Raw genomic sequence first — 7,068 nt, 5'->3', positions numbered from 1 at the left:
AGTGTGTCATTCAGCCTGCAGGTTTCTTCTCAGGATGCTCTCTCCACTTGTGGCTATTGACATTCATAAAAGTTCACTTTAATGACAACTGTAATTTTGTAGCTGAATCAATGAAACACAGATAATTCAGTTACTTAGAAAAGATGAAAGTAAACTTCTTTTCTAATCTACCAATCTTTTTCTATTGAATTATATTTGGCTTTTGTTTGCCATTGAAATTTTGTGAGGGTTTTTAGGAAACACAGATGGTTCTCATAATTTGTAGCATTAGGCAAAAAGGGAAAATTAATGTCCAATGACAAAATGCTGATCATTTGAATAGTGACTTCAATGCATAATAGAACATTAGGTAGTTACTGAAAATGGCATTTTTTAGTATGTGTGAAAACATTCATGATATAATTTTAATGACATAAAAAATAAATAAAATAATACACACATAATTTTTAACCCTGTGAGTTCAATTAGTACTACAAGTATGTGTACAGATGTAGGGCTGAGCACTGGAGCATGAAATTGGGAGGAAACCATGGAGAATTTCTGAGGTATTGGAGAGGAAGTGACAGAGTTGCATATAATGATCAAAGCACATCCTATTCTAATATGAAATCTTAAATGAGGGGTGGAGAGATGGCTCAGTGGTTAAGAGCACTGACTGCTCTTCCAGAGCTCCTGAGTTCAATTCCTAGTAACCACATGGTGTTCCAACAACCATCTCTAATGGGATCTGATGTTCTCTTTAAATATACCTACACACAAAATGAAAGAAAAGGTTTTTGATCTTACTGATGTTTAAATGTTGGTGGTGAAATTACAGAATCAAAGTTTTTCCTTTGAAATGTTCTTCATGTTCAATCTTTGTCTAAGGTCAGGAGCGAATTTCACGCCCCCCTACCCCGGGGAATGCCAAGAAAAAAAATACAAAATATTCAACTAGGGCAAAGCTACAGTAGGTTTGAGACCGAAGAGATGTGGAGCCTGGGGAACTAATAGTTCTGAGATTGAAAAACATTCTGAAATTGTATTGTGACTAGAGAGAGTTCTATAACTTGGACTGTATTGAGGTGTGTTCATTAAGGAGTTAAACTGTTATGGTACAAAAAATAAATCTAGAAAAAGTTGTTAAAAATTAAAACAATCAAAAAATAACAAGTAGATGGAGAGTTAAACAAAAGATTGAACATAGGTACAAATATTATTTCTCCATGAAATAGGAGAAAATCAATCAACACAGAATTTTCACATCTATCAGCTTGCAAAGTCAAAAGACAGTTAAAGATAGTAAAATCTGGAATCTGTTAATCCAGAGGATGAACCTTAATGTAAACAATTTGGACTTTTCCCACTGGAGCATTATTTTACCTGTTAGAATTATTTAAGCATATCAATTGTTCATATTTTCTGGATTTGTTGCCATGCATCTCAGACCATGGTATGTCTGCTCTAGTTCCACAGATAAATGATACTAGCCATATGTCTACTATCCTAACACATGTCTATGATCTACAAGTGTCTATGAAATGAGGAAAACAAGACTAATACAATGTCACACTTTCATGATCAACCCATTTTCACTTCAAAAAAATCACCAATTAAATGCCACTTGGTTTCTTTTTTTTTTCTTTTTATTGGATATTTTCTTTATTTACATTTCAAATGTTATCTCCTTTTCCAGTTTCCCCCTGGGAACCCCCTATCCTATCCCCCCTCCCACTGCTTCTATGATGGTGTTCCCACACCCATCCACTCCTTCCTCCCCAACCCCGAATTCCCCTACACTGGGGCATCAAGCCTTCACAGGACCAAGTGTGTCTCCTCCCATTGATGTGTGACAATGCCATCCTCTGCTACATATGTGACTGGAGCCATGGTTCCCTCCATGTGTACTCCTTTGTTGGTGATTTAGTCCCTGGGAGCACTGTGGGCTCTGGTTGGTTGATATTGTTGTTCTTCCTATGGGGTTGCAAATCCCTTCAGATCCTTCATTCCTTTCTCTAACTCCTCCATTTGGGACCCTGTGTTCAGTCCAATAATTGGGTATGAGCCTCTACCTCTGTATTTGTCAGGCTCTGTCAAAGACTCTATATCAGCTATATCATATATCTATATAGCTATATCAGACTTCTCTCAGCATGCACTTCTTAACATTCACAATAGTGTCTGGGTTTGGTGACTGTATATTGGACGGATTTCCAGGCCAGGCAGTCTCTGGATGGCCATTCCTTCAGTCTCTGCTCAACACTTTGCCTCTGTATTTGCTCCCGTGAGTATATTGTTCCTCTTTCTAAGAAGGACAGAAGCACCCACACTTTGGTCTTCCTTCTTCTTGAATTTCATGTGATCTGTGAATTGTATCTTGGTTATTCTGAGCATTGGGGCTAATATCCACTTATCAGTGAGTGCATAGCGTGTGTGTTATTTCAATATTGGATTAACTGACTTAAGATGATATATTTTAGTTCCATCCATTTGCCTACGAATTTCAGGAATTCATTGTTTTTAATAGCTGAGTAGTACTCCATTGTGTAAATGTACCACATTTTCTATACCCATTCCTCTGTTGAAGGACATCTGGGTTCTTTCCATCTTCTGTCTATTATAAATAAGGCTGTTATGAACATAGTGGAACATGTGTCCTTGTTATACATTGGAGAATCTTTTGGTCACTTGATATTTGACAAGGAAGCTAAAATCATCCAGTGGAAAAAAAGACAGCATTTTCAACAATTGTGCTGGTTCAACTGGAGGTCATCATGTAGAAGAATACAAATTGAACCATTTTTGTCTCCTTGCAGAAAGCTCAAGTCTGAGAGGATCATGGATCTCAAAATAAAATCAGATACACTGAGACTAACAGAGGAGAAAGTAGGGAAGAGACTAGAACACAAGAGCCCAGGGGAAATTTTCCTGAACCAAACAACAATGGCTTATGCTCTAAGATCAAGAACTGACAAATGGAACCTCATAAAATTTCAAAGCTTCTGTAAGGTAAAGGATACTGTCAATAGGACAAAACAACAACCAACAGAAAAGATCTTTACCAATCCTGCATCTGATAGAGGACTAATGTATAACATATACAAATAACTCAAGAAGTTAGATGCCAAAGAATCAAATAACTTTATTAAAAAATGGGGTTCAGAGCTAAACAAAGAATTTTCAACTGAGGATTATTTCATGGCCAAGAAGTGCCTAAAGAGATATTTAACATCCTTAGTCATCAGGGAAATGCAAATCAAAACAACCCTGATATTCCACCTAACACCAGTCAAAATGGCTAAGATCAAAAACTCAGGTGAGGGTAGATGCTGGAGAAGATGTGGAGAAAGAGGAACAGTCCTCCATTGTTGGTGGGATTGGAAGCTAGTACAACCACTCTGGAAATCAGTCTGGTGGTTCCTCTGAAAATTTGACATAGTATTACTTGACAACCCTGCTATACCACTCCTGGGCATATACTCAAAATATTTGCCACTTGGTTTCTTAACTCAGCCCAGGTTTCAAAGGCAGATCCTGATAGCTTATGCTCTGCTGTGGTGAGATTGCACTCAATGACTTAAAAAAGGCCTGAGAGAAGATGTATGCCTTGAAACTTAGCCAGGATTCAGCTGAAGGAGTATAAGGTTCTACTGGGAACAGTGATTATGCCATCTGACTCCATATGCCTCAGAAGGTTTAGCAACAGAACCAGTTATTGTAGTGCTGACTTGATCCAAAGACACATTATTTTTCAATATTCTTTATTATTCTTTCCCCTTCTTATTTAAAATCTGATGTCCTCCACACTAACAAGGATATAGATTTAGCTGGAAATGTTCTAAAAATGTTGTTCTGAGGACTGGATTTGCTTACTTCTAGCAAAACATATTTGTTCCATCTATATGAGGATTGTTTTTTTTTTCCTCAACCATGAGCCCATTGTTTGAGGATCTTATTATATGTCTTAAAAATTCATATATCATTTACAGAATTTATCTGCTTACTACTTAGAAAGAAAGTGTAGAATATATTTCAGGAGGTGATTTTATTTAGTCTATCATAGGAGAATTCACTAATGATGGACATTTTGCAGAAAGGAATAAAATCTGTGGGTTTATGAAGGCAGATAAACAAGGGTGTGATCTTCACCAGAGGCTAGCCAAGATAATGATCATTTCACTTAGATTGAGGGTCAACTTGACACAGCCTGAAGTCACCTCAGACAGGAACCTCAGTTGAGGGATTGTCCAAACTAGATTAGCCTGAGACCAAATCTGGAGGGAGTTGTTAATGTAGAAGTGAGCAGCCCACTGGGGCTGACGTCATCCTTAGCCACGCTATCTCGGGCTGTAAAAGAAAACTAGCAAGCACGAGGGCAAAAGAAGCCATCAGGATCACGTCTCCATAGTTTCTGCTGTAATTCCTTGTCTGAGTGTGTACTCCGTTTCAAGGTAATGTTGCATGGGAGAGCAAGCAGTCCTGTCTTCATGCTCCTGACTCAGTTTCTGCCCTGACTTTCTTTAATTATGGACTAGGACACGCAGCATAAGCCAAATAATTCCTTTCCTTTCCTAAATTACCCTTGATCAGAGTACTTTATCCAACAAACAAAAAGGAAATTATTAGCAAATATTTGAAGTAGGAGTGATCTTCTGTGATTTTTGTCAATTCCTTGAACATAGAAGAGCTAAGAGATTTCTTAAGACTCTACTCTCTTGTCAAATCCAACACTCTTGCCCCTCAAACCATGCTCTCTATACTACAGTGGAGACCTTACTGAAGCATGACAGGGCTCCATGTAATGTCGGAAACTTTAAGGCCCCTACATGTCTACTCCAACTTCTGGAAACACTGTTGTTCATCCTCAGTGAGTGAACAGGAGTGGACAATGATTAAGAAAGAGGGTTTCTATCAGACTAGATACTCTTTTTTGCTGGCCACAGAAGACTTACATAGAGCCATTTCCTACCAAAAGGACTTTAGCAAGTGTGATTTGGACTTCATGACAAAGTCATATACTACATTCTTCTGAGGTATTAGTATTTAGCTTATTCAGTTGCATTTTATTTTTATAAAATTGTGAATAAAAATACATTAAAACTATTTTTATGGAAAATAGTCTTTTATACAGTATCTTCGGATTTTGTTTCTTCCCTAACTCCTTCCAGATCTTTCCCATTTCTCCTCCCATATGAATCAACACATTTTCTGTTCATCTTTCATTAGAATACAAACAGGCAACTAAAAGTAATTATATAATAAAATAAAAACAAACAAATCAAAATTACACAGTACAAGAATAAACAAAAGAAAAGAAGCCCAAGGAAAAGTTCAAGAAAGCATATGGATACAAAGACATTCACAACAATATAATGAAAACACAAATATAGAAATTATAATATATACTCAAAGGACCTGTAAGGGTAAATAAAACATCCTGGCAAAGCATTATAAGAGAAAGATGGCAAAGAGTTCATTTGATGTTCATCATGTATTGCTGGATACGGGATCTGGCCTTATAAATGATTTTGTATACCTAGTGAGATTCCACTGGAGTAAACTGTGGTTATCAATTGGAGATCTTCTGTAGGGACTTGTGTTCATGTCCACTTATCCTCTCAGCAATAAAAACACACCAGAAACAGACTTGGGCATTATTGCACTAACATGTCTGGAAGGTCAACATTGTATACTGAAGAGTTTGTAGATGATTTTGTGTTTACCTTTTTTCTTTGGTAACATTTAGGGTACCTTCTAATACCACAAACACTATGCAGTAGGGGTAAAGGCTCTTGATGGACACCAGCTCTACTTCTTTATATTCCATGAGTTGTATGGGCTTGTCTTGAGCAATGTGGTCTTACTATCAGTTAGTGGAGAGCAACCAATAGCCTTGGTAATAGTGTAGGGTGCTCAGGGTTTCATCAGTCCACTTTAGTCAACAACTAGATTATGTGTAACCCATTTCCAAACTAGAAACTTCATTTTGTGATGAAAGATGTCCAGCTTTGGCTCTGATGTCATCAATACCTCAAAATTCGATTTAGATTATCTTCAAATATGTATATACTATAGGAAGCTTTCACTGCACTAAGTTTCCATATGATGGCTCAAATGACCCTTAGATTTAGCTGTCCTTCCCTATGTCACTCCTGTATCCCACTCTTCCTTCTCCCTCCTCCTTTGATCCTTCTATTCCAGTCTATCCCATGCATCCAAAACTATTTGTTCTACTTTCCTTTCTAGGGTAATCCAGCCCTCTCCAAGTTCCTTATATCTACCTATCATTTGTAGTTATATGGATTGTAGCCTGCTTATAAAATACTTAATAGCTAACATTCATATTTGTCTTTCTGGGTTTAGATTACTTCACCAAGGATATTTTTTATCTCTACCAATTTACCTGAAAATGTTCTATTTGAACAACTAAGTAATACTTCATTGTATAGATGTATTTCACTTTATTTATCCATTAACAGCTGTCTAGACTGTTTCTAATTTTTGGAATGAATTGAGCAGGTATTTCTGTGTAGGTTGAAGCACTCTTTGGTTGTAGGCCCAAGAGTGTTATAGCTGATCTTGTGGTAGATCACTTCCCATCTTCTTGAGAAAACAATGATTTCCATAGTGGTGTACAAGTTGGCCTTCCCATCAGCAATGGATAATTGTTCCCCTAACTCCATATTCTTGCGAAAAGAAGCATGATTTATTGATGTTGCTCATTCTGACTGGTGTAAGATAAAATCTTAAAGTAATTTTGATTTGCATTTCCCTGATGACTAAGGATGCTAAAAGTTTCTTTAAGTGTTTCTCAGCCATTTGTATTTTCTCTCTTGAGAATTCTTTGTTTAGACCTGTAGCTCAATTGTTAAACTGTGATGTTTGTTTTCTTGATGTCCATTTAGATATTAGCCCTCTGTCAGATGTGTAGTTAGTTAAAATCTCTTCCCATTTTTTTTAATCTTGCCACTTTGTCCATATGATGGTGTGCTTTGCCATGCAGAATATTTTCAGTTTCATGAGGTCTCATTTATTAACAGTAGTTCATATTGTCTGTGTGATTGGTGTTCTATTCAGACAGTATTTTGA

Source organism: Grammomys surdaster, unplaced genomic scaffold (assembly GCF_004785775.1).
Source record: "Grammomys surdaster isolate TR1022 unplaced genomic scaffold, NIH_TR_1.0 133, whole genome shotgun sequence".
Classification (NCBI taxonomy): Eukaryota; Metazoa; Chordata; class Mammalia; order Rodentia; family Muridae; genus Grammomys; species Grammomys surdaster.
Note: the sequence above shows the minus strand (reverse complement) of the source record.